Source organism: Malurus melanocephalus, unplaced genomic scaffold (genome assembly GCF_030028575.1).
Source record: "Malurus melanocephalus ecotype Western Australia unplaced genomic scaffold, MMel_1.1 scaffold_2, whole genome shotgun sequence".
In the NCBI taxonomy this organism is placed as follows: Eukaryota; Metazoa; Chordata; class Aves; order Passeriformes; family Maluridae; genus Malurus; species Malurus melanocephalus.
Window position 1 is genome coordinate 6,761,162 of NW_026623234.1, and position 27,492 is coordinate 6,788,653.

General features: G+C 39.3%; 1 protein-coding gene across 1 annotated transcript in view; it reads right to left on the reverse strand.

The window, feature by feature from the left end:
• The window catches only part of RGS6 (regulator of G protein signaling 6), a 245,064-nt gene that overhangs the window by 162,132 nt on the left and 55,440 nt on the right, over positions 1-27,492 (reverse strand). The gene's annotated exons all lie outside the window — the stretch shown is intronic.

A 27,492-nucleotide genomic window follows, 5' to 3' on the forward strand; every position in this document is an offset into this window, starting at 1 on the left:
ACACAGATTTTTCAGCAATGGATCTGGTCAGGTCAGTAGATTGGCCCTAATTTTAAAATAACTAAAGACTTTTCTCCTCTACAGAAACTCCATAAGGTTTTCCTGCTAGCACATCAGTACTTTGTACTTTCTTTAACCCAACAGCTTTACTACTCACGTGAMCAATTACTGAGAATGAGTGAACTTTTCTAATTCAGATTTCAGTACAACTTCACCAGAAAGTAACCTGTAACTTTTACAGCAATTAATTAAGTTATACATTGGGGTTTGTACTCCGCTTTGTATMTTTACCTCACTCCTACTCTACCTGATGCATGTGCGCAAGAACAGAGGCTAGTGACTAGAGAAAGGAATATCRTCTTTCTTATGAAGAAAAATATGCCAGAAACTGAAATATTTCAAGGCTCTGCATGCACAGTTAATGAAATAATTAGATAAATTTTCCTTTTAGAAGCTCCTACCTTATATCAGTGCTCAGCWCCCACGGAGGGACTCTGTGTTAACAGTTGAGTGTGACTGGACACTGTGGCTGGCCCTGAGTCTTCCTCCAACCCCCTCCCCTCACAGCCAGCATGTTCTAAATAGCCACAAGCTAAAAAWGCTCTTCCAAGACTGAACTTTCCTCCAAGAGAAGGGAAGGGACTTGGCACGCCATACCAACACAAGCTGATGATTTTTGGCACGCTGTGCTGGCTGGGCCACACAGGTGACCAACCACCTGTGCTGAACAAGTTCGCACAAATGGTGTGAGAATCCAGGGAACAGAAGAAAATGGATTAAGAAGACATTTAGGTCTAAGCTCCTCAACAATCTAAATGCCTTGGAGAAAAAAAAAAAAAAAAAAAAAAAAAAAAAAAAAAAAAAAAAAAAAAAAAAAGCAAAACCAAACAAGTTAAATAAGGAAAGAAAGAAAATAAAGAATCTGGGTGGACCCCAGTTAATGTTACACTCTCTTTAGACCGTTCTTGTACTTTTTAAGTTTCTTTTAGGGCTGTTTTTTTAACACCAGTCTAATGCATTCAAGGAACTAAAACTGATTAATAATATGAACTGCTTTACATCACCACCTCTAATGCAAACAAAAGTTTTTTTTAAGGAGGGTGATCCAAGCAATATAACTCTAACTTTTTAAGTGGGAAACAGAGGCAGAGCAGTGATTTGTTCAGAGGAGTCAAGGCAAGGAGATAGTTCCACACTGCGCAAGCCTATCTCCATCCCTGAGTGAAAGACAATTAGGCATAACATAAAACAAGGGCTGCTCCTCTCTTTCCAAACAACAAACTTCTGAGGATATTCCAAGCACAAGCTAAAATTTGTCCCCCCTTCTAAGTACTTAAACAAAATTTATGGACTGGCAGTGAAATGGATAATGGATCTGTGAAAGAAGCTAGCTTGTTAACTGTTCCAAAATGAAAAAAGGAGCCCGTCTCCTGTTACAGCAAGTCCAATATTTTAGAAACCCTCCAAGTGTTTGATGGAGAATCCAGAAGAGCACTGTTGGCAGGGGAAGCATAAACAAACTCTGCCTGTAAATCACATTCAGCAAAATTACATGTTTTGTTCTAGAATATGGAACTTGATCCCCTGCAGCCTTGTATCTTCTGCAGTCATTAACATCAGCATGAAGTAATATATTGATGGCCCATAGAACCACTGCTTCGGTGTAACAGCATTTTACCCACAGCCATCTGCTGTAAATGTTTCAAAGGGTGTAAAGCCCTTAGGTTGTGGAAATAACAGTATATTCAATCTGCTGGACAACACACAGGCATACATATATAAAAGAAAAAAAAACCCAAACCAAGTACTGACATTAAAAATCTGACCATATTTTAAAAAGAAAGTTAGGATGGGAAGAAGACAGCTAGAGTGGACAGAGTCAGTCTTTACCAAGACTGTTTTATAAAGTTCATAAATAACACCTTACACAGGGAACAACTTAAAGTAACTCCACAATATATGACCATGAAAGTTTAAAGTTTGCAACCTAAAGCATGCATTTTAAAGCTTTAAATAGATGTCTGAATTACAGTTGCTTCAGCAGCCAAAATCCAGATATCAGGCGTACTTTGAAATACAAATTTTGAATGCTCTTAAAGGTTTTTTTTTTCCACAGGGTCCTTCCCTCAGTCAGTGCATAGAAGTTACAGCTTCTCAAGCTTGTAGACAACTATTAAGTGTGACTGCTTTCTCATCGTACTTCTACATTCACCCGCAGGTCTTGCATACCATGCACTATCCACATTCTGCTCAGAAGAATTAATTTCCTGCTGACCGCGTCTGTGTTATCATCACAACCGAGCCCAACTGCTTCACAAATACTGGGATTTTTGTTTTGGTTTTTTTTGCACTGTATCATCCATGTTTTATATATTTGTAACTGATTTACAGAGAGACCAAGTTAAAACTGTATCTACTGACTTTCAGGAACCTTGATGAGAAGCACAGGACACAATTCCTCTGGTTTAGGTATGACTTAATTTGTGGCTGAGCTGCTCAGCCTTCCTGCAAACCAGGACCCAAGTCTCATTCAGTAAAATAACAAGCAAGGAAGTTTGGTTTAAGGCACCTYAGGTAAATGATGCCACAGGCAGAAATGGGATGCAGCTTTCCAGAGCTCTCAGCTGCCTTGCACTGTGCCATTTCTTGCTTCAGTTGTTTCACATTTCTCAGCCTCTCTTTTGTACCACAAACGAGACCCAAGTATTGTGGAAAACTCAGAGTGCAATCATCGAGTTAGAAAGACTCTATCACAATTTAGAAAAAATAGGAGGGAATGCAGAGTCATGAAGATAACCTTTCTTCTAGCATTTCACTGTCATTTGAGCACTGGCCTTTACAGCCTTAATAATAGTCTTTGGAACTACCTAGGTACCTGCATAGCAATCCAGGAAGTTTTGTGGGTTTTTTAATTGAGTAATTTGTTTTAGAGCCCAAAGATTCTCTCATGAGGCATAAGATCAATACCCAAATCTTTTTTAAAACTTGTGATATTTGCAATTGAGTTAGACAACCTTTACCTAGACACTGCATGGGAACCCAGGCAGTTTAGGAATAAAACAGGCTTCATCTCAGTGTTGGTTTTAGACTCAGTGAGAGACTCAGTGTTGAAGGCCAGGGCAGCGGAACATGGGACAGTGATGGTCAGTGTTGTGAAATTTTAGTTATTTAAATTTAAATAATTTAAAGCATAGTGTATGGATTTTCATCCAGCTGACAAAAATACCAAGACCTTAGCTGGAAATCATATTTTTGCTCCAAAGCACAGGATTGAAAGTTCCTAAGGTGAAARTTCATGAAAATATTTACATGGGGGAGAGAAGATATTCTTAAATTGTTAATTGTTCATTTTAACTGCTAATTGTTTAATTTAAAAAWTTTTAAGCAACTGAAAACAGGGTCTTAACAGTTAGGAAACACTGATAGTATATCGATATTTTCCAGTCCTTGATGTGTTTATACACTACTGTTTCTTCGGTCTCTTCTGATAAATCTGAGCTACCTAAGACATCAGTTCTGCTCTGAATAGGAAGATATGGACTAGATAACTTCTGGRGGTCTTTTTACAAGGGGAGTTTTCAGTGCACTGCTCTTTTCAGGCAGAGAAGAAATCAGAATTTTTTATAAGACCAAGTGACATCAACACAAAGCCAAGTAGCATAAGTAATGACTCCAAAATCTAAGCATGGGATGTTACCAAATAAAACAATGACATGCTTGAGCTCATTGATGGCATTAATTTTCCAAAACATGGCTTTTCACTGAAGGCAGTTCTAGACACGAATTAATCTAATTAATTTCTCAAGTACCACCTTGCTAGCCAGCAACTATAGGTAAAAGTAACTCACTGAGCTTTTATGTTCACTCTGTGCTCTGAATTACTGAGAAAAACAGAACTGTCTGGCATCTCAATTTATTTAAAAGACAAAAGAATCTGGGAGGCACCGGATTAACTGTTTTAGTGCTGGTTCCCTACATGAACTGAAGGTGCAATGAGGTTTGCCAATTTGTCATTTGGCCCCTTGTGTGCCCTTAGAGGACAAAATGCACTTACTCTATATGTAACTGCAACCTTAAACTTGAAATGTGCTTACCATCAGATATCCTGCAGAGAATTTCCACTTAGCTGCTTTCATTAATACAAGCACCTATGCAGCTAGAATTTCAGATCAAGCCCCTGAAGCACTGGAAATCACTGTTCCCTCCTCGGGCTTGCCATAAACAAGCAGATCCTAAGGAAATGGATGGAAAGAAGAGGGATGAAAAAGAAGTGGAGGATGAGCTAATAATATACTTTCCCCACATAAAAAGGCCTTTCTGCACTCCAAAGCACATTGCCAGATCTAGAGTTTATCTGCAGTATGAGCTAGGCTCTAAGTTATTTTCAGAATATTAAAAACTTCTGATTTTTAGCTTTAAGGATACAGTAAATTTTCTGAAAACCAGCAAGATAACAGAAYACAGGAAGAAACACTTTTTCAACAACCAATTACACTTACCAGTTGTAAGAGATGTATTTCATTATATTATATTTATTCATGAGGGGAACTTATGTACAGAGGTAGGAGAACAGTGAGGAATTTTGAATCTGAATTTTGAATCTGGACTGCTGTTTACCTCACTCACTGTATTATCAGAATCTTAAACTATTCCTCCTCACTGCAATTCTCCTAATGTTTCCATACACTGGCAAGAGTGAAATGGACTAAACTTTAATCCTGGAATACCACAGACTGTATTCTTCCCCAGGGCTATTAACTCTTCCCAAACAGAAAAATATTTAATTACACCAATGCAAATGCAACAGTGGGAGAGAGAAGAGAATACTCTATCAGAAAAAAAAAAATTAGATAGTGAACCAGAAGGGACAGTGAGGATGCTTATCCCAAAGAAAGACTCAACAAGCCAAAAACAGGATCCTCTGAGGAGGACARGTTCAAATGAATAAAGTAGATATGAAATGAGTGACTGACAAGCATGATGGAATATGCAAGTACCAAGTTTTGGCACTATTAATGCAAAAATGCTGAGCTCTGACTGCTATTGTGCTTTCCTTCTTTAGGAATTATATGTAATGCATAATCTCTGCTAGGTAAAAGAGAATTGGCAAGGAGAGGGTGAAGGATGGTTTGAACAAAAAGTAAGAGACATACAGTAAGAACAATATAGGATGATTATATGCTAAACAGCAGCTCTCAATAATCTAGCAAGGTTTTTGAGGGTAGGAGAAGAAAAATGAATGTCTTAAAATCACCTGTATTTAAAAACAAAACAGCAGAGAAGCCATGCATGAATAAGATATGTAAAAACCCATCTCTGATCTGGCAAGCAGAAAGATTCTGGCCTGAGGAATAATGCTCTGGGCTTTATCATAATGAATTTCTGTCTAGCATTAGATGGAAGATTCTTTACCCCTGATACATGACTAATACATTCAAGCACTGTTAAAACAAGCTGTAGGACAGGCATCCTTCCTGCTTCTTCATATTCATTATGCAATTTGTGCTGTCCTCATTGTGAGCTGGGTTTCAGAARGTGTTTGACTTCCCCATAAGCACCCAAAGCACAGTATGTGCAGCACACAGGATTAACACAAAGCATTTGCTCTCCAATGTTTCTCTATTCGTGCAAGTGAAATGCAAACTACTGCACTCCATCATTCGTCTTACTGAAAACTCCACATTTCTCAGCCTCATCCCAGTGATACTGAAAGCATTACAGAAACAATAATCCCCGACTGGCAGTGATGCCTTCCTGCATTATCCCGTTACATCTCCCTGCTRTCTGAAAACTTCAAGGGCATCCAAAGTATTTGTAAGACAGTAAATGGCAAGCCTCCGATGTGCTAAGGGAGGGATGACTGGAAAATGCGATACAGAGTTGTGTAATTTGCACCACAGCCCCACAGCTAGGAAAAGTAACCCACCACACAGTCAGAGCTTTTTTCTTCAGGCACTCCAGGCAAAAGGCATTTCTGGCTGTCACTTGCTATTGACGTGAATGCACAAGCCTTCTGTTTCTCTCCTTTGCTCTTCTCTCCCCGTACCCCTAGATACTCCTTCTTAGTAAAAGTTTTACTTCCTGGATTTTGTAGASTTAGCTCCCTGCAAGCAACAGGGACCAACTGCAGTGCCTCTGGTGATACAATCACATTAACCAGTCACTGGATGTTTAGTGATATGTGAGTGTAGAAGGCCTTGGCCTGCGGGTCCAAGCTGCTGCACTGTCTTTGCTGTCAGCAGAGAGCTCGTTCAGGAAGATTGGTCAAAGGGGGAATTTACTCAAGTGTCCCTTGCTCTGAAATAACAGCAATTCGTCACAAATAGCAGCACAAATTAGTAAATTGTCAAGAATTAAATAGGGTTAGGTGCAAACTCTAGAAATGCAGCTTTGGGAGAGAGGATAAGATAGGATAGGGTCTTCCTACAGAGCTACTTGGAGCTAYTGGGATGGATTCCAGGTAGCAAAGGGTGACTGTGGCAAGGTGGGTGGGAGGGATGCAGCTGCTGGGCAATGGAGCAGCCAAGCAATGCCATGCAGAAAGCAGAGCTGCATGCCAGCACACTKCAGCAATGGAAAGGCACACATGCTGCCTCCTGTCCCACCCCAGCACTCTGGGCTCACCAACTGTGCTGTGTGTTAATGAGAAATGAAGAAACAAAGGTGAGGAAGAAAAAGCTGCACAARTCATTGGAAACAACTCATGTTTTCTCCCCTCAACAGGCAGCTGTCTTCCAGTTTGGAAAGCTGAAAGACAATGCAAGAGACCAGTGTCAAAGGGGACCACAGTTCCCAATTTCTTTGTGTGAAGTCTGRCAAATGTTTATGGTCCTCACTTTGAGGTGAGTGACAACCATACATCAAGCTGTTTTCAAGAAATAGACTAAATAGATAAAACAGAGCATCTTTAAACTATCATGTTTTAATTATTAGCTTTTGCCCATGCTAGGGAAAAAGAATAAAACATTTAAAGTTGGCATGGACTAGCTATGCTGCAAYATGGTGGGGTTTGTACCCACAAGAATCCACATGAAGAGTAAATGATGTCACAACATTTTTAAATGAACCAAAAATATAAGCCTGGAAGGGAATGAAAAAACATKGTTGTCAAGAGCTGGCGCTGCCACACACTTATAGCATATGCCCATGTACAACACACAGCCTTACCCTGTTTTATTAACTGTTTTATTACTGCATTTGTATTAACAGAGATGAAAACCACTGCSATCAGTGTCCCAATGCCTGTAAAAGCCTCTGTTCTGCAACAAGGCCTTAAAGTGATAATCCCTGCCTGGTATGTGCAGACCTGTCAAATCCCATACATCTGAGACAAGACATCAGCACCCTCAATATCCRTCTGCACTGCAGCCTGAACCTCATGCAATTAAAACTGGGCTCCTGCTCCAAGATCCTACGCCACAGTCAATCACACAACCAGGCCAGGGGGCCATGCATCACCACAGAAGAAAGATGCCAGATCTGCATTTGCACAGGACCTTATACAGGGGGGAGCACCAGGGAAGGCTCCTAAGGATAAAGAAAACATCAGGGGATGTGAGACTAAAAGGGGTGCTGCTGCTTGCAAGGCCTCTCTGCCTGTTCTTCTAGCAAATGTCCACCTGAGACAGCAGTGAGGGCAAAGTCCTCAGAAAAGCCTGACTTTAGAAATGGTGCTCAAGTGTTTGTTCACATTAGCTTAGCAGGTTGCCAACTTTTATTGTTTCTTGCATCTTAGCAGGATTCACACAGCTGACCTCTTGAAAGCAATTAATCAGTGTCCTAAATTCCACCCACCAACGAGCCCCTGCGCACAGGTTTCTTAAGAGGAAAAAAATTTAACTTTTTAATTAGATTTTTCCATCAAAAATCCAGTCCTGCTGATATTGGTCAGGAAGGTATGCAAAAGTAATTACTCACACAATCTGTTTGTCACACTCTTGCCACCCTCTTCTGGGGCATCCAGCTTTCTTCTTCCAATTCATTAGCACCCTTGCCCTGCCCACAGTGCCTCAGGAACAGCATGGCCCTGTTTTCTTTCTCTGGATTAAACACTCCTGTACATTCACAGGTCAAGCATTTGGATGCCTTCCCCCTTGCCACAATTGAATAAGCACATCTACATTTGTTGCCTGCTTGGAGGAGCCTGAGAGTGAAGGAGGAATCCAAGCCACTCACTTCCCTGGTGAGCTTAATTAGCATGTCAGACAAAAACCAGGGGGAMGAAAATTTTATTAAGAAGCTATTTTCAAAATTGCAGCCACCTGCTAGACAGTGAAACTCTTCAGCCATTCCTCAGACAAGGAGRCACTGCTGGGCTCAGAGCAACCTTTGCTTCTCATCTGCCAACAGTACAGCACCAGTCAGTGCTAACTGAAATGTGAAATTTTGTGGCTTAATGGAAAAAACCCACAAGCAACATGATTACCTGCACCACGGTTACTTATCTCCTTGACCCTTCAAGGAAAACAGAAACGATCAATAAGAACTCTCCCATTTTATGATGACCATTTAACTTTCAATATCTGCTACAGCACATGACGGGCATCTCGGTTTATTATTGTTGTCCGAAAACACTTTACTGTATAGTTTACTGCATAACCTGTGGTGTTCACCACCGTCAAAATGAAAGCAAGTTAAATCAGCAAGGCAATCTATTTACAACTCAGCTGGTTTGACTTCATTGTTTGCAATAAAACCACTTTCCCATTAGGGAGATGGTAAGCAGGGTACTCACATATCCCCCACTGCTCAGCATGTAGATTTTCAAGATTTTTACAGTAAGAAGCGACACCACTTCAGCCCATTTGTGAAATAAAACTCCTGTTCCCCTTTSTGGGGAGGAAGAGCTGCTTTGTAAGAAATCTACAGCCCTTTGGCCATCTCTAATCTCCTTTATGTGGAAAATATTGTAYCAAATACCAAGTTAAGCAGTAACGTATGAGCTCTCACAGATAAATCCAGGGCACACGATCGCTCTGGTTATCAATAGCTACACTGAAACAATCCTCCRCCAACTGAAAATGAAAGTGTCCACCTGTCACTGATCTTTCTTAATCTCCAARCATCCCAAAGGACCAGACTGGTGGCAGTGCAAAGTTGCTTCAGCATGTATTCAGCATGCAGTCTAACCCACAGAACAGCAGTAGGTCCTGCTTACGGAAGCATGGCTGTAAGATCCCCAGCAATGTTCCTACCTGGATCCTCAAGTTAGCAACCTGGTAGCCAGAGCAATGCTCTCACAAAAAGACAAAATTTACTAGTCCTCGAATATTTTAAAAGAGAGATTGCAAAGTCATTTTGGACTCCTCAAAGGTCAGGGAAAATAGGCAAGTTACAAGAAGAATGGGAGCAAATTGCTTTTCCCTCTTTCTGTCCTTTCCTGAAGAATCCCTGCATCCTGCTTTGCTAGACCTAAACAAAACACCGAGAGAAGAACAGAAATCCTACAACCATATTTTTAGTTTTAAACTTAAAAGAAAGCTTCTGGACAGTAAAAAACAAACCCCTCAATTCCCCTAGCTGTTGCTTCTCTAAATTGCTCATTTGATACTGCTCCTGCTGGCAAATCCAGGCACTGTCCTACAAACACCTTAATGCTCAGCAAACTGGCTGAAGTTATGGTGGCTGTGCAGTGTTACACCTCAGCAGGGTAAAAGGAGGCAGCAAGAGGCAACACAACCTACTACCACCCAAAGAGACACTCCATGTGCTCACAGTCTGGGGTTTGCAACTTCCTACCATTAAATGTTTCTGGGAATACACGCAGGTAGTCGTGTTCTAGGGGAAAAACAAGAGGTATCTGTCTCTCCACAGTTCGAAAGCAATTCAAGCAAAAAGCCTTCAGCCAGTATCTGCTGGCTAAGCAGATAAGCCAGGCTATTCATTCAATTCCCTGAGTTTAGACACTGATGCATGACGGCTTGGTCTTAGCTTTTATGAAATATTTCATGATAGTAAAAGACTATATGACTATATGATAGTCTTTTATGGCCAACATCATAAAAACAAGATGGAGTAGCAAGWGTTAAGGTTGTCATCCTGAAGTTTCATCTTGTTTGTATTTTATATACCCAAAAAACCCCTCAGTCTTTTACTTAAATCCCATTTTCAGAATTTCTCTTTAAGGCAGTTTGGGAGTACAATATTCTTTGTTTATTTTGTCCAAACTTCCAGACTTTCTGGCATCAGATGAGAATCTGCAAATTTGAGGCCCATAAGGTGGCTATTAATACATTATTAAGGCTGAGTTAATGACTCAGCATTCATCTGCTGCATATATTCCTCTGAACAAAGAGACTGAGATTCAGTGCTGCTGGTATAAATACTACAGCTTTCTACATAAAATATTCTGCAGATTATGGGTCTGTATGCACTGCTAGATCTGAAATTAGATKAATCCCTTTAGGGTAAAAATAAAAGAAGGATGGAAATCTCATTACCTACTTTTTCCTTCTAAACTTGAAAGCAGTGTTTTTACAATAACCTTATTTTTCTCATCCACAAAAACACAGCAAATATTATAACCTTAAATGTGTCACTTGATTTTTAAAAACACAGCTGACTTTGCATCTTTGACTAGAGTTACTTTCAGGAAAGCCTGGCTCACTGATGATGATTTTTACTTTATAGATGTTCCTATCCCATGGAACATTTGTGACTCCCCAAAGAGGTTTATTTCTCAAACTCATAAATCCATCCACAGACAGACAGCATCAGGGCTATCTTTTGTTTAGTTTCTGCTACGTGATTTCTGCCCTTTCTAATTTAAACTATTTCCTACATATTTCTGTTTCTCTTTGACATGGCTTCACCTTGTTTGCTATATGTCACTTCCTCATTTATTTAATAAAGTTTTTCACCTTGCCCTTCTTGGATAATTCAGCAGCAGTTATCCAAGATCATAATATACTTTCAGATTCTCACTTTAAGCAATTAAGGATACCTAGGTGTTCAGCAGTCTCATAAGCACAATTCTGCCACAAGTTGTTGCTATTTAATGAACTGCTGATCAGAGAGTACTCTTTTGTTCTCTCTCTTTAATRGTCCCTGGATGGCCTTTATATGAAATTTCCTTTCCAGTAATTCAAAGCAGATGGTCAGGCACCATGACATAGACTGTGTGTGTATCAGCACACATATTCACATGTAATTGTGTGGAGAGAGATCAAGGATACATATAAACAAAAACTAATGTAAATCAAAGACAGGAAATACTTCCATGCAGGCCTCTGGCAAAACAAGAGTGCAAGAAGAAACARGGTGATTGTTTGTAGCTACACATGGATCCAAAGAGCAAAAAAGGAACAAAAACACCAATGGACATAAAAAGAGCATTTTGGAGCTGCATCATCAGTAYCTTGTAAATGATCCTCTATTCTGATCCCTACTGCTTACATATTCCCCAGTTGTATCCTCCATCTCCAAAAAATAAGGGAATTATTTTTGGAGCAAAACAAAACAACAGCACCACTTGGGAGGGTGCACTACCACAAAGCCACGAGTCCATGTCAGAATCATTACTACTGCTCTATTTCTCCTGACATCTTCAGATATTTCTTGCTGCCCAAAGCAACCCTCTGGGCAGGTGCGGCTGCGAGGTGGCCATTCCTGCAAGCTCAAACCTCAACTGCTCATCTCTGCTCCTTCTGCACGAAGCAAAAGGGGGTCAAATGGRGAAGCCCTTCAATGTGCCTCTTTCTCGTCATTCAGCATACAGGAATGCAAGATAAATACGGTAATTATATTGAACAAAAGGGGAAATATTCAAACACCTGTCACACTCGTGTTTAAAACCAAATGACAATAAATTACTTTGTGTCTTAGGGTTCTCATCCCCTCAAAGAGAGCACTTAGATGTTCACTGGGGAAATCTGACAAGTCTTCAGAAGCCCTCAGACAAGCTGTTGCAGCACAGAACAGCTTATTTAGGGTATGAACTTCTTCTGCCACACGCTGTGCAGTGGGCATTACATTAAAGCCAATGGAAAGCCATGGGGCATCTCAACTGACACCTGCGCAGTTCTGGACGGGATTCTGGACCATTTCCAGCTGCCTGAATCATTTTAGGACCAGGTCAGATGTATCCATRTTGCTTTATTTTATGAATGTGAGAAAAACTGCTGCACTTTCATTCAAGATCTTTCATTTGCCAACCTCAAAAAAATTTAAATTAGTATCTTCAGCACATGAGGTGAATGGGAATAGCCAATTTAAAGTATTAAGTGTAAATACAAATTTTTATCATTGCTGTTCAGCAATAAACCAAAATGCTCCTGTTGTCTCCTGATTCAAGGTATTTAATTCATTAGAAAGTATTCCACCTTCAGCATAGAGCAGCACAAGCTCTGCRTAGCTGCGCACACTTTATACACATCCACTGCAATTGCTGCCAAATTCAAGTTTGCTTTCCATAGACAAAGACATTTCTCATCAAGTGGTAWATCAAGCATCAACTCTACGGAGAAACCTGAAATGAGGGCACTGAAAGGCASCAACTTTGGCTACAGATAAAACCATAATAATCCGTAGGCGAGCAGAGGRTTAATTAGGGGAATTTGCTGCCAGAGGAAACCATTCAGGCAAAAAAAGTAGAGRGATTTAAGTGGACTCCATTTAAAAAAAAAAAAAAAAATCTACTTCTGAATGAGTCAAACTTTTTACTGTATCCACAGTCACTTTACTGAAAAGCGGAGTATGCAGCCAAACAGGGAAAGGACCCACTCCATAAGACACAGGGTGCACATCACATTCACACAACTATTCACATAATGCTGAAGTTTACCAATCTACTCCCAGCAAATCTGACCACAGGAAAGTCTTCTGTACCTATCCAAGAGGTCCGGATGGATCTCCTCCCATTTTTATTTGGAGATTTGTCATGAATTTTTTTGTGTTTAGGCACAGAGCAAACATTTTAACAAGCATGCCTGTGCAGAAAGGCTTGTTCTCTTTTATTTTTATTTTCTTTATAATAATTAAAAAACCCGAAGTAAAACAAAACACACACACACACACACACAAGCCCTAACAACAAAAAAGGAATCATCTACTTGGACTGTTACCTTTTCTAGCCTTGAATGATGGAGGACCTCACACAGAGAAAGCAGCAGGGCAGGACAGACTGGCACACTGAACCGGAAAGCGAATTTTGGCACAGCAGCTCCTCACCTGCATGCAGAAGCTGCATGTCCAAAAGTACCTTCCAGATCTCAGCTCTCCAGAGCTCATATCCTTCAGTATCAGACCTTTCCACTTCCAACACTATTAGGCCACAAAGAAATCAAAACACACCTCTCTTGTTTCTTTATGGAAGCCTGATACGAGCAACAAAAGAAATAAACCAGAATTGAGATACTGATCAAACACTGATGTAAGCAACTTAGAAACAAACTAAGTTACAGTTCACAGTTTACAGTTAGAATTGTCCTAGTTAGCTTTAATAATAAAAGGAAAAAAAAAGAGGTTAAATTTAAAAATGAAAAAGACATTTCATTTTAAGTGCTCCCCTCCTATTTTTTTTTTTTTGCTCCTACTCCCTGTTTTATTTGTACAAGTCTCAAGAATTCCTCAGGCACAAGGACTGCTCAAATCTGATTTTTTTATATTTTTGCAATTCAGTTATTCATCAAAATCAATGAGATTTCTTTTTTTTTTTTTAATAAAAGAAAACCACACCTCTTCTTGCTAGTTAGTTAGAATCCCTTCCTTTTTTAAAAACTTGAAGTGAAAAAAAAATTGTCAGGTTAACATGCTAAATGTTTGATTACAGTTTAGAATAGCTTTGCAGTAAGAAAAACTTCCAAGGTTCCTCAAGGAAAAAAACATACATTGATCTATCTGAAATCTACTCAGTACAATGACATTTCTGTCACTTGAAGTTAAATCCCACTCTCCTCCCTTATCCATTTTCAAGTCAGTCATAGCACTTTCTGTAAAATATAGAAATGTCAAATATAAAGAACCAAAATTAGATCTCGGGCAATCTCTCAGAGAGTCAGCATTTTTTCAGAGGGTGAGAAGAAAGGTTACATCAAAGCATTGAAGCACAGAAGTGGTGACCCATGAAAGCAGAAATCTGCCCAGCCCAATACTGGTACCTCTGACAAAAGATTGAAGCAAATATCTGAGAAAGAGTGAAAAATCCAGGACGAGCACACCACACTTTTGTTATTAAACTTGCTTTATGCTTGAAGACTATRGAAAAGTAGTAAGATCAGAACTTATTGAAAATTTTCCTTTCTGTAACAAAATAAAAAAAAAAATAGAATGTCTTTTACAAAAGTATTTCCTGTACCGTAATAACTAACASTTCACAAACACCTAGTGTAAAACCCTCAAATGAGAGAAAAGCCCRTGTGTTTCTTGGTTTAATGCAGTATCTATATATAGAAGGGAGTAGGAGTATTAACACRTAGTAACACTTAAGAGATACCACATGAAAAAAAACATCCTCCTTTCACCCCAAATAACGCAGCTGACTCAATCTCAGTTAAGACRGTGTCTGAACATTAACTGAGTTTTACTAACATCATGTTATTATAATATATTGCTAGATGGTAGAAAGAGGAGAGGGAGTGAAAATTTCCAGCTGCTTGGCTTAAAGAGCCTGGATCAAGCAACAAAAACTATACAGCTGATACTGTTGAAGAAAGACTCACTAATTTATGCAATGCACAGCATGAAAATCTACTTGGTAAGTGCAATTTCCCTACCTTCCCCTATCAAAAATAAGCAAGCACCTGTAAATGCTGATAGGTGTTAYGTGAGAGTATTTCACTGAAAGCACTACTCTGGGACAAGCTACAAAGCATTCCTGAAACAATGTGATTCATTTCGAGTACCTCAAAGGGACCATGTTTTAGTCTACAGCTGAAAGCTTCATCTACTACAGATAAAAAGAAAGCATTGCAGTGTCATGTCTTCTGCAACTGAGGGGGCAATGGAAGGAAACCACTGTGACAGAGAAAAATAGAAAGCAAAATAGGGATTGGACTAGATGACCTTAAAGGTTCCTTCCAAACCAAACTATTCTATGGACTCATTACTCAGGCCTAGAAAATCTGTAGCAGATTTTTACCTGCTAGTCTTCAGCACACTCTGCTTGGGTAGAAAAGAAGCTCCTCAAATTTCCTAACAGATTTTCTAAATCTGTGGGGATAGGGAAATGTTTTCTCTAATATGTGCATGGAAATAGCACTGCTCAATTTTAATACTAAATACTTCCATTTATAATGAAACTGTTTTTCCACCAAACAGGAGATTCAAGAATAAATAGCTACCAGAACACATACTAAACATTRTTCTTTGCAAACATGTATTTTGAAAAATCAAATACAAAGAAACTAGCACTCAGTTGAGAGCTTCTGATCCCAGAAAGGCATAACTCATCCAGAAAGACTTGTACATTGTAGTAATATCAACAGCACCAATACTTGGGAAGTACAAGATGCATCCCGCTGGCCGGGCTTGTGAGAGGAAAGGTGCTGTGCCCCCTTCTCAGTTTAAAYCTGTGGTCTCACTGGTGCAACAGATAGCACTGTGTTCACTAGACTGCTTCTGTTTGTGGTGTTTGCTTGGGGACAGAGCAAAGGAGAAAAAAAAAGGAATGGGAAGCTAAGAGTGGTGGAATGAAATACTCTATCAACATTCTTAAACTGACCTGGATTCAATAATGCTTTGGAATTACAGACAGCTTTTCTGCCTGTTCCTAAACACTTACAACAACTTTTTAACAAAGACAGGATTTTGTATTTAAAATGAACTGTWAAGATTGTAGAATGAGCAGGAGTCAACTGGCTCAGAAATATGATGGTGTTGTTTTCACAGATTCCTGAAACAGATTACAAAAGGCATTTATTGCAATACGYATTGAGACAATGGATTGTTCGTCTGATCAGGATGGTTCTGAGCTCACTCACAGCAAAGAGACCTAAACTGGAACCAATCAGGCAGAGAGAAGCTCACGTTTCAACGCATGAGCCACTCCCACGAGGTACCTGTCTCAGAGCATTTACTCACCTGCATCTGGACCAAGGCAGAAACAGTAAGGTGATTGATACAGCTTGATTCCACATAAAATTACAAACGCCTGAGGAATGACATAAAGGAAGCAGGAAAAACAGGAGAGAACTCACAGCGAATACATTTCAGAAGTAGAAACTATTGCAAATACATTACTTTCAAAACAAACCAAAACAATGACATGCTGAAGTGCTGGGAGAGCAATATTTGCAAGCCATATAACATTAAGTATCCCTTCAGAATTATCCCTAAAAATATGTATATTGGGCAACAACACCACTTTGAAGCTTGAAAATGTGATCAGTATTTCATAGATTTAATTTTTTTTCTGCAAACATTCGGTGAATTCCAAAAAACAGATAAATTATGAAATTTTAAAATTGGTACAAAAAGAAAGGAACAATAAAAGCTGTTATCCATTTCTCTGGTACTAGTATTTCTCTGCATAAACCTCTCAAAAGAATGAAAATAATTTTTTTATGAGATATGAACACTGATCTTGGCTGCATTTCTTAACATTAGAAGATAAGAAGTGACAGAAACATGCACAGTGAGACAYCTCTTCTCTAGGTGATGATCTTGCCAAATTCCACTTCAGGTATTACTGAGATACTGCAATAAAAGACAATTCAGGAGAGGGGAAATACCATTTCTTTCATCATAGCCTTCTTTCTTACACTTGGTGGCTTTATTAGCACCTTGTATGTATGAAAATGCACTTGTGATCATAAACATCCTCTGGTGTTCTTCACTTAACTCTCCTCTACAGTATTAAAGAATATAACCATACACATTTAGTGGGGTGAGGACAGTGTTGAGATGACCCTGGATTTTTAAAAACGTCATGCTTTTTATGATTTTAAAAAACATCATATCCTGATTCTTCTGCTGCTCTTGCCTGTTTGCACACTGAAAGTATTTTTCTGTTATATAAACTGTACCAGAGACAGAAGAAATCTGTTTTGTTATTTGATTTACCAAAAATGAACATTAATTATTCAGTTTGTATAATTAATTCCCAACACAGGCAATATTCTACATGCAGGAAGACTCTCCTTTGAGCAACAAACTGAGTTAAGCAGTTCCACTTGAGCGACTTACCAAATAATTCAAAAGCTAATTCAAATTTAGAGGTGTGTACAGGAAGCRTGCAAAGTGTCAAAGCCTTCCTCCATTGCACTTAATGCTGTGCATCAGTGGAGATGCTCCATGAGTGCACATCCTAAGCTTTCCATGTGCTCTCCTTTGATCCTCAGCACTCCACATGCCATGGACACAATCTGCTTTGCTGCTCACTCCTGCCACACCCTTCTCCAATTGCCCGGAGCCTGGGCAGAAGGAACAAGCCTTGAGCATGTCACCAGACACATGAGAGACATGAGAAAAATCTTTCAAATATAAAGAACAGGACAAGGTTGGCATGTGTTGCTCAGGGTATATACAACTGTGGAGGTAGGGAAGGTAAATGAGATTACATCAGGAGTGATGTAGCTATGGATGATATTGATGTAGACAGGCAAAGTCTATTATAATAATGTGTACATATGGTATATATGCAAGTGTGGCCATGTGGACAGAATGTCACCTTGGGATTTTTTTTTTCTCCAAATTTTAGACTAATTCAACTATTAAAAATCATTATAAACATAAATACAATTAATTGGGAAGAAACAGAGCTAGCATATCTGCCCTTGAAAAGCTTCCTGAGTCTAGCAAGCTCCAGGAAATCACGAATGAAGCTTAGACCTATTCAGAAAATATACTGTTTGCACATATTCATGCCAGGATGTGTGAGAAACAATGAAATTAAACAGCGAGACTGGCTGGCTCTGCTCCTTCCTCCACCAATTTTATTTAGAACCTCTCCAATGAAGCATATCCACAAATGCCTCTGAGTCTAGGTRTGCTTCATTCTTCCTGACTTTAACAGGCAATCTTTCTTCCCATGCCCTGAATTCTGAGCTGTAGCAGCACACTTTACAACAGAGAGACGTGACATTGAATTTGAAGTTTTCAGACCACCTCTCATTGAATTTCTTCAAAGATTCTGCAAAAAGCTGTTACTTTCAGCAGGTATTTGAGAAATACTATCCCTTAATCTGAAGATAAGCAAGCTGAAGTACAGATCAGAAATACAACTTTTCCAGAGTTATTATGTGCACTGGTAAGACCTCAGGTTACCCCAGCTGCATTGCAAAAATCTAGCCCACTTGCARCATGTAGTAATATTTACCTTCAAGAGATGAAGGCGGATTCAATTTTGTTCATATTTTTTTCAGAACTCCCCCATCCTTGATTTAAATCACTGGCTGAAAATGCTTTTGTCTAACATGACACTTTTTTCACTCATTCCGTGAACATTTTTTACGCCTCTTTTGCTAGTGATATAAAGCAGAAACAGTGACTCTTCCAAAAGCTGAAACAGTATAAGGGATTTTGAATATAGCTGACTGGAAAGAAGGGAGAGCGCAGAGGGTCGACACAATTTACCACATGGATCAGATTCAAAATCAGCTCTAGGTCACAAGCGAAGGGAAACGTGAAGAATGGTATGGTGAGCTCAGTCTAAATGTCAGCAAGATGAAAGAATAAATGTGGCACTATGGGTCATTTCTTACTGGACTGAAACAACAGTTTATATTTCAGTTCAGCAAGAAGACAATCTAGAGGATGGGAGCACAGATTTTGCTTACAGAGAGCCTGMATGCACCAGGCAACAAAAAAATTCTCACTTCAAGGGTGCTATGTTTGCACAGAAGTTCTCAACACATACAAGTCAGAAAAGCACAAAAAACCTCAACAAATAGAATCTTTAAAATACATTTAAAAGGGCATGTCAGAAAAAGTAAAATGTTTTATATGAATGGCTCTTTAATCAAAGACAGTATTTATAAAAGATGGAGAAAACAAAGAGAGACGTAAGGGATTTTTTCTTATATCCTCATAATTTACATTTCTTCTGTGTACAATACAATGTTTGAGTGAAGCCCTAGCTGAAAGCAGAAACCTGCTGGTCTCCTTTATTTATCTCTCACCATTTTCATCATCATCTTCTCCTTCTAAACGACCAGGGCCTTTCAAGTATTACCTTTCAGGTAACAACCCCAAGCCTAACTAAAACACTTCCTTAGCACAGAGCTTTAAATTAAATAATCATAAGACGGATGCTAATTCAGCTTTCACTAAACACATTCCTTGATTTTGTTCAAAGGTTGTAAGTGAAAATACTAACTACAKTTGCTCTCAAAACTGGTCCTTGACAAGTTTTGTTAGGAAGCCTCCTTCTAGCAAGTACTTCCTTCCAACCAATTTTATCCTTTCAAGTGATCAACYTCTTGTCACCTTCTAATTCTCACATTAATCTCCATCCTTTCCATTTCAAATGCTTTAATGAAGTCCACAAAGATAAGCACTACTACAGTTTTCTCCACAGAAACTTACTTATTCTCAGAGAAATCTTTAAGTAGTTTGGAAGAATCTTCCAAATGCCACTCTTCACTTATCTTTGTGTCTTTAATCAGTCTTCCCTTCCCAAGTGAATCAAGAGCCTCACGTACAGTGAGTGAATACATGCAGTCACMTGGTGAATTCAGCCACCCTGGGTCTGGAGAAATAGCCTCTTTCTCTGCCAATGGCACACACAGTGTATGCATAAAGACTGAGTGATGCAGAAGGCTGTGGAGCTTTTGGGGTGTAAAAAAAACCAGAGAGACAAGAAACATGCAATAACAGAAAGTTAATGAACAGATCCCATGAAGATTATCTTTGCTCTTTAGGAAAATCAGGGAACACCTCCTAATTTCCTGCTGTCTTATCTAATTACTCTTCCATGGTTTTTCTTCTGTTAAAATCACAGTACAGTTGTCAAACTGCTGGTGTAGCTCCCTTGGTTGTGTCAGCAATGCATTCAATGAGCTCCATTTGAATGTAATGATTTCAATATCAATAGCGAGCAAGCACAACACTCCTCCRTACTCTCAGCCAGAGCAGCAGGAAAAGCTCTTCCTTCAGCACCTGGATAAACAGCAAACTCATCTTTGATGTTTCTCTTTGAAGTCAAGGCAGAATTGGCTTTTTAGTAGCATTAGAAATGACTCATTCACTTTGGATGCCAACTATGATTCTCTGACATTTTCATTTTTTTAATCTTTGTGCTGTCAGGGAAGAGACAGCTCTCCTGTTAAATCCTCTAGGAATAATGATCATTATCTTAAGGACCCTGCATCCATCTCTATCTTAATGACCCTTAAAAAGGTTAGAAGAATCCTACCATACCCACGCTTCAAAATTCACTCTAAGCTAACACCAAACAGATCAAAATCTCCCCAAAAGTCAGACCCCAACAGAGTGAGATGAGGTCCCTGAGCACAGAGCTGATGGCATGTCTGAAAAACTCCGTGCTGGGGCAGCCCACCTCTCAAACCAAACTGTAAAAGAGGCAAATGCAATTACCAGCAGCAAAAGCCTTCTACTTCTGAGACCAATTCATCTACACTTGCTAGTCTGATAGAGGTAAGGAGGAACTTAGGACCCTACAAATTGCRTTCACATCTGTGGCGCCTTCTGCTCTCCCAGTATGCAGAAAAATGAATCACTGGTGTGGGAGTTCAAAGATGTGCTGACATTTCTTCAGGGATTACCACCATCATGCAGATGTCCAGTCAACATTTACACATATCCAGTTCAAACACCACCACTCATCAGCATTTCTGCAAGAAGATTGATCACTGCAGAGGTGATCAGAACTATTTCCTCTGATCCAGACACTCGAATCCACATACACAAACAGGGCCAGTAATGATGCTGGTGCAGGCTTAATTAGTGGGTCATGGGAAATGGCTGTTCTTTGCAGCAGAYGGAAAGGGCTCCCATCCATCACTAAACCTGGACCAGATCGTTACCATAATTGCATGTTCTACTTTGCCTGAAAGATTCCTTTAAAGACTGGCATTTCTTCAGCTGCGGCAAGACCAAAAACCCCTGCTGCTCTTTTCCTCCCACAATAGCTCATAACGAACTGGATTAGAGAAAGACAATAAGAAACACAGAATTTCTTGCAAGTGAAAGGACAAGACTGTGACTTCTTTCATTAAGTTCTTAGGAGCCACTGTAATAAAGTCTTCTTAGAAAGAGAACAAAGTCACTTTCTCTCTACAGTGAAGAAAAAATATTACCCTTCAYGCCTGAAATATTCTTCCTTCTCTATGGGATTAATTTCAGTGTATTTCAAATTAAAACTCCTGCCTTTAAACACAGCTGGCACCTAGAGAAAATGAAACATGAGGGAAAAAGAATCTATGTATTTTGCTAATTAAAAAAAAAAAAAAGGGAGACTGTCCCAAACCACTGCTTTGCTCTTGATATTTTAACTTCTAACATTTAGGTTTGTTTGGGGTAGGAGGCATGAGTGCAAATCTCATTTTCTTTGGTTTTTCACTTCAAAAGAAAGATCCATCAATACATCCTATTGGAATTAAGGAAGAGCTTCTGCCAGAAGCACTCACCCAGCCACTTTCCTTTATTTACCAGCAGTCCCGGCCAACTGGGGAGGTCCCAGCTGACTGGAAGTTATCCAATGTAATGCCCACGTACAAAAAGAGTCCGAAAGAGGATCTGGGGAACTACAGGCCTGTCAGCCTGACCTCAGTGCCAGAGAAGGTCATGAAGCAGATTACTTTGCGTGCCACCACACTGATCCTTGTGGGTTCTTCCCAACTCAGAATATTCTATGATTCTGTGATTCAMCGTGTAGGACAATGTACAGGGGATCAGGCCCAAACAGCACAGGTTTATGAAAGGCAAGTCCTGCTTAATAAAAACAGAGGATGTCTCTAATTAGAATGTCACTCAAAGAAGAAACACAGCTTTAGGTATTACAGAAAAGCATAAGCAGAACTCTACAACCTTTACATCTAAAATGACTGCAATAGTCATAGAGTTGCTAAGAATCCCCACTGGGTAGAAGCATGAGAAAATAACCCATGTTGGGCAGACTCCTGCACAATGCCTAAAAATAACCCACACAGAGAGAGAACACTGGAAACAGCATCCCCTCCCTGCAGAATAGTGACATTTATACCATGAAAGAATTTTGCTTCCAACCCTAAAGATGAAAAATTAGTATCTTCATAAAATTACCATTTTCAGTAAACACTATATTTATTCTTGGCAGATCTGAAAATCAAATAGCCCCTGGCATARGACTGATTGCTGCAGACCCAGGCTTCAGTGCCTCGCTATCAACGTATGCCTAAGGAACTGCTGCTGCTGTGACATCCCTTAGACTGTGAGAACAATTGGTCCCAAAGTGAGAGGGGAGACAGTTTTTAGCCTCTGAGTTGAAAATACCTTAGAAGCCGGGGCTAAATTWGCACACGCTGCCAATGCATTACCATGCTACTCTTTTTGGTAGGTCACACCCAGCTRATGACTATCAGAGATGGTACAAGAGCAGCAGTGGACAGAGCACTAACTACAGACATTTTCCAGGGGACAAAACTATGTACTGCAATCTTCAACACACCTCCAAACCATACCTTTCAATGGTCAACACCTGAAAGGTTCSCAAATGTCACAAGGAATGGGGAGACACCTGGGGTCCAATATGTAGGCAGCTCTAGAAAYCCTCCTTCCAGAATGAAGGAGCACACATGTATTTTGAAAACTTGAACATACCCTAAACCACAGGGTTACAAGGAAGGTTTCAGAAGAGGGAGAAGCCTCACATAATATCTGTGCTAATCCAGAGCACAATTCATTACATTCATCTCCACCCCTCTCCCCACAGTAGGCAATACAGCTCCAAATCTGGTTTAGGACAAAACAGAACTGTTCCTCTGATAACACATTGTCTGACAAAAGCCTTCATCGCTAAYTTTTTTCATCTTGTTTAACTGTATATAGCTGATTGCAGCTGATTTCTCTCTGTTTTGGGTGCAGGAATTAGAAAGTCATAAATTCTCTAGCCAGATGCGATAGCTTTATAGCCCTGGACACCTTTATCTGGTTTTCTCTGAGGTTCTTCACCCAACAACAGGTCAGGAATTATATTATTTCAACTGTTTCATTAAAAGAAGCCAATCCTGTGAAACATAAACTGCTGTGGGAAAAGCAGAAAACAGAGCATTATTAACTGAATACGAAATGCTGGAATCCTCCTTTTTTAGTCCAGATTAGGTTATTTACTTTCATAAAGATGTTATAAGGCGGCTTTTTGGAGGGGGCTTTTTTTGTTTGAATGGGGCTTTTAAGGTTTTGGCTGCAGCTGGGCAGTGACGCCATCTGGGAAAAGAGGAAAAAGTTTACAGCTTTTAGAGGATTCCCTGGTTATGCCTCTGGATAAGTCACTACATTCACTCTACTCCTACCCTACCATAAATGCAAGACACAAAGTGGAGTAAGCTACCTGCTACTCACCAAGCAAAAAGAGAGGCAGAGAGAGGCAGGAACTGTGGTGTCATCAATGAGCTGTGGATCCATGGCACAGCTTTCTTATTACTCATCTGTCAAGCCACACTATAGACAATATCTCATGCCTAAAGTATTATTTTGAGCAAATAGTACTATTTTACCTGACTGCCGACACARCATTTGAGTGAGGTATATTCCATCTTATCAAGTCTAGTGCTGCACATGAATAGCACCACTGGAATGTTAACTGATAAAAAGACAAAACAACTTTTCAGAGGCCAAACCAGSACTAAAGAATTAGACATGACATTAGACATCAGTCTTTTACACTGATTTAAAAGTAAAAACCAGAAAAACTGCAATAAACTGCATTGCTCCTCATTTCTTAAGTAGCTTGTCTCTACAGAGTAATAACAAATAGAGCTAAATGAATTCTTCAGCATTCAAGTCATGAGAGGTTTGCACTTGCACCCCAAGGATTCAGCCGGCAAGATCTGTAAATGAAAGCTTCCTTGGAAGCTCAGTTTCATAATCTGTTGCCACATGACCCTATTGCCTCCCACAGCCAAACCCCAACACAGCCAGATTTTTAAGACAGAAATGCTTGAGTCTTCTCTTGCATAAATTTCCCATGGCCAGGCAGAACTTAGAGCTTATAATCAGAAAATCCTGGTTTCATAGTTATTAAGARCTCAAAACATAATTTTAAAATCAATTCAAGACAACTAGACAAGATAAAAAAATAAATGAAAAGGTTTATGTAAAATGTTTCCCCAAACCTCACAGACCTTGAAGACAATTCCTTGCTTCTGTGCTCAGCTGCAGTGAACTCAGCAGCAGTTGACAAATTCTGTGTAGTCAAACTGCTCATCTTTCCAAAACAAACAAACAAGCATTTGCCTTTTAGTTTGTTCACTCTTACCTATTCTTAGCAACACCTCCTTGTCTTACACATCCTTCAGACAGTACAAGCAGGACATGATTTCAACATCCACTGGAGTAGGAAAGGAGAGATGTAGGGCTTCATTCTTTCCCAGTCTAGTATTTCACTGGAACTCTACCACAGAAAGTTATGTTTTCCCTACCCCTCTACTTTCTGGCCTTTGCACAAACACATGCACTGCTCTCACCTCTGACAAGGTGTTGGGGAAGCACAGTCTGTGACTATAGTGTTTGTTTATCCCTATAAACTGTTCCACAGCTTCAAAAAAWAAGTATTGATTATAGCAGCAGAATAAAAACCAACTGTTACTAAACAATACAAGAACATATTTCTTCAACTGGGAAGTAACAAAAAGGTTAGAAGTCACAACAAAATCTATGATTCAGAGCACACAGTAAAACTCAATCTGCCACCAAATCAGCCTAAAAATAAGAAAGCACTTCAAAATCAGAAAGCAGTAAAAAGATCAAACAAAAAKGTCAATCCTAGTAAGCAATACACCTCTGCAGGTCTCAGTAAAAGCAGAAAGGAGAAGTTAGGAGCTAACAGATCTGCAGATAGTAGAGCTCACAGTGACTGATGTGATCAGGATGAACAGTTTGCACACGAGTTACRAACCCACACCTGACACCTTCCACTGCATGACAACAGCAGGAGCTGCTARGAGCTCATTACCTCCCTGTAACAGTTTGCTGGTGCCCACAGTGGAAGGAAATTAATTCTGAACTGAAAAAATGAAGTGTTCCCAAACAAACATGTCATTCCACAGGAGGTGATATCCTGCCCAAAGGCACAAGCCTATACTAATTTCATGGTACAGCCAGGAAAARGTGCTGGGGCTGACTACAGGCACTGACTAGGCAGGCAGGCAAAGACCTGCAGGAATCTGCAGTGCAGACCATATTGTCGTCTTCACTGTGGCAAAACCAACAAAAAATATTTATACCTACTCTTACTCCTGTGACAACAGCCCTGTAAACCCTGAGAGGCCATATTTTTAAYATTTTAAGCACCTAAAAACTATAGGGAGATATTCTCATGGAGTTTTTAAAAGTGCTGGAGAAGACAGACACTAAAAAAAAGAGATGCTCAATTGTCACATATGATTTAGAAGTWTGTCTCTCAAGGGTTTCCTAGTAATCCTAAAACTTAAATCCAACATGCAATCTTTCATATAGTTAAGGATCTGCAATGACTGGTTTTGCAAGGTCAGAACTACTTAAGATTTATCAATGGTCATACTGCCTTATGAAGCATCCACACAGATTTGCACTGGTCTCAAATCAGCCTGCCCCACTCCACACTCAGAACTTGTACTCATATGTCTGCTGCTGCCACTTCTGTGTCCAAGGTTTTTGGGGTTTTTTGGGGTGGTTTTTTGGGGTTATTTTTTGGTGGTTTTGTTGTTGTTGTTGTTGTTTTTTGCTGAGCATTGAAGGTCCTGGACATAAGGAACTGAAATTCCTCCAGGAAGGATTATATAAGCAACACGGAGATAATAAATTCACTGTGACAATTTTAGCTTTATTTAAAAGTCCTTCAAGATTTCATAAAGAGCTTAATGAACTGGTGGGGAGAAATCATTACCTGAGACATGTTATCCTCCAAAACAGTATTTGAAAAGGCTCATTTATCAACAAGCTCATGCAGCATCACTTCTCCTGTATTCTTTCTGGGTTCAATCTCCTGAGGATGGAATGATTTAGTCTAATTAAAGGATTRATATAAGAAATTAATTTTGTAAAATATATTTGCCTGTCATACCCAAGTGTTTAAATCAGCTCACAGCCCTTTCTAGCCTTAAAATGTAGAAAAAAAGCTCTCTATTCAAATTACTACAAAAATATGCCAAATTTTGGAACATATCAGTAAATAATACAGATCACCACTMTATTTAAAATTATTACAGGTGGTAAAAACAGTGAAAGTCTCAAGGCAAAGTTATTCTCTGCTTAATTAAATTCATTCTTTCAAGGACTTCTTTGCTCAGCTTTGTWGTATCAGAAATACAATGTGTAATGTGTTGTGGTATGTTCAATTTCTATATTGCATTTTAGCTAGTTCACATAACTCCACTATRTTTTTAGGAATAAGCTTAATTTCAAAGGCCCACCCATTCTCAGCCTGGTTAGGGCAGAGGTAGCTAGGAAATTATCTTCTCACTTTTCAGGCTGTTCTATGCTACAAATTATTTGCTGACGTCTTGTTACACTATCATTCTAAACTGGTTGATGGTGCAGGGATTACTACATTGTTACTTTAAGGAGAAAAAAAACCTTCCAGAGGGTCTAGTAGGGTCTTTTTTTTTAATACGTGAAATTAAAAAAAAATTATAATTAAAAAAAAATTTAAAAAATAAAAGAAAAAAGAAGCAGCCAATAAACTCTGTTAGGAGCATGGGGTTGGGAGAGGGATAAAATGCCAAAAGGGAAAGAAAACTCACTGCAACTAACCAAATGTTTCCTCTCTGGTGCTATGACTATGGCAAATGCAAAGAAGTACCTGACATTATTTTCCAGTAACTATAAGCTGTAAGTAAAGTAACTAAAGCCACAGAATGACTGTGTGGTGCCCAAATAGGAGCTGGAAATGTGTTCAACTAAAAGCTCCCAAAATAGGAACCAGTGCATGAAACAGACGATATTCTGGGGAAAGATCTGGGAAGGAGAATGAAATGCACAGRGAAGGAAATGGCTGAAAACAATGTGCAAAATGGATGAAAATAAAAATTCRAAATTTGGGTATTTAGTAAAAATAAAACACCACCACCTCTGCCTTCTTCCCTTTTCAGGATGGGAAAAGAACCTAAAGAAAAAAAAAATTTGATAACTAATCCATTTTAAAGATACTGTCTGCTTACTTTATCAAARTAAATAATTTGCTTTCATAGCCCTTAAGCAAGTTAGATTCAATTAGTGATCATTTAATGCACCCTACTCTGTGATGGAATTCTGCGTATGAGAGAATACATTCTTAGAGCAAAGCTTTGCACAGTACTTGAGGAGGTAAAAAATTAGCAATTCCTGAAGATCAAAGGCCCATTGTGTTATTGGCATGACTGCTCCTGTTAAAAATCATCTCCAAAATGAGGATTACTTTAATGTTCTGTGTCATCACTG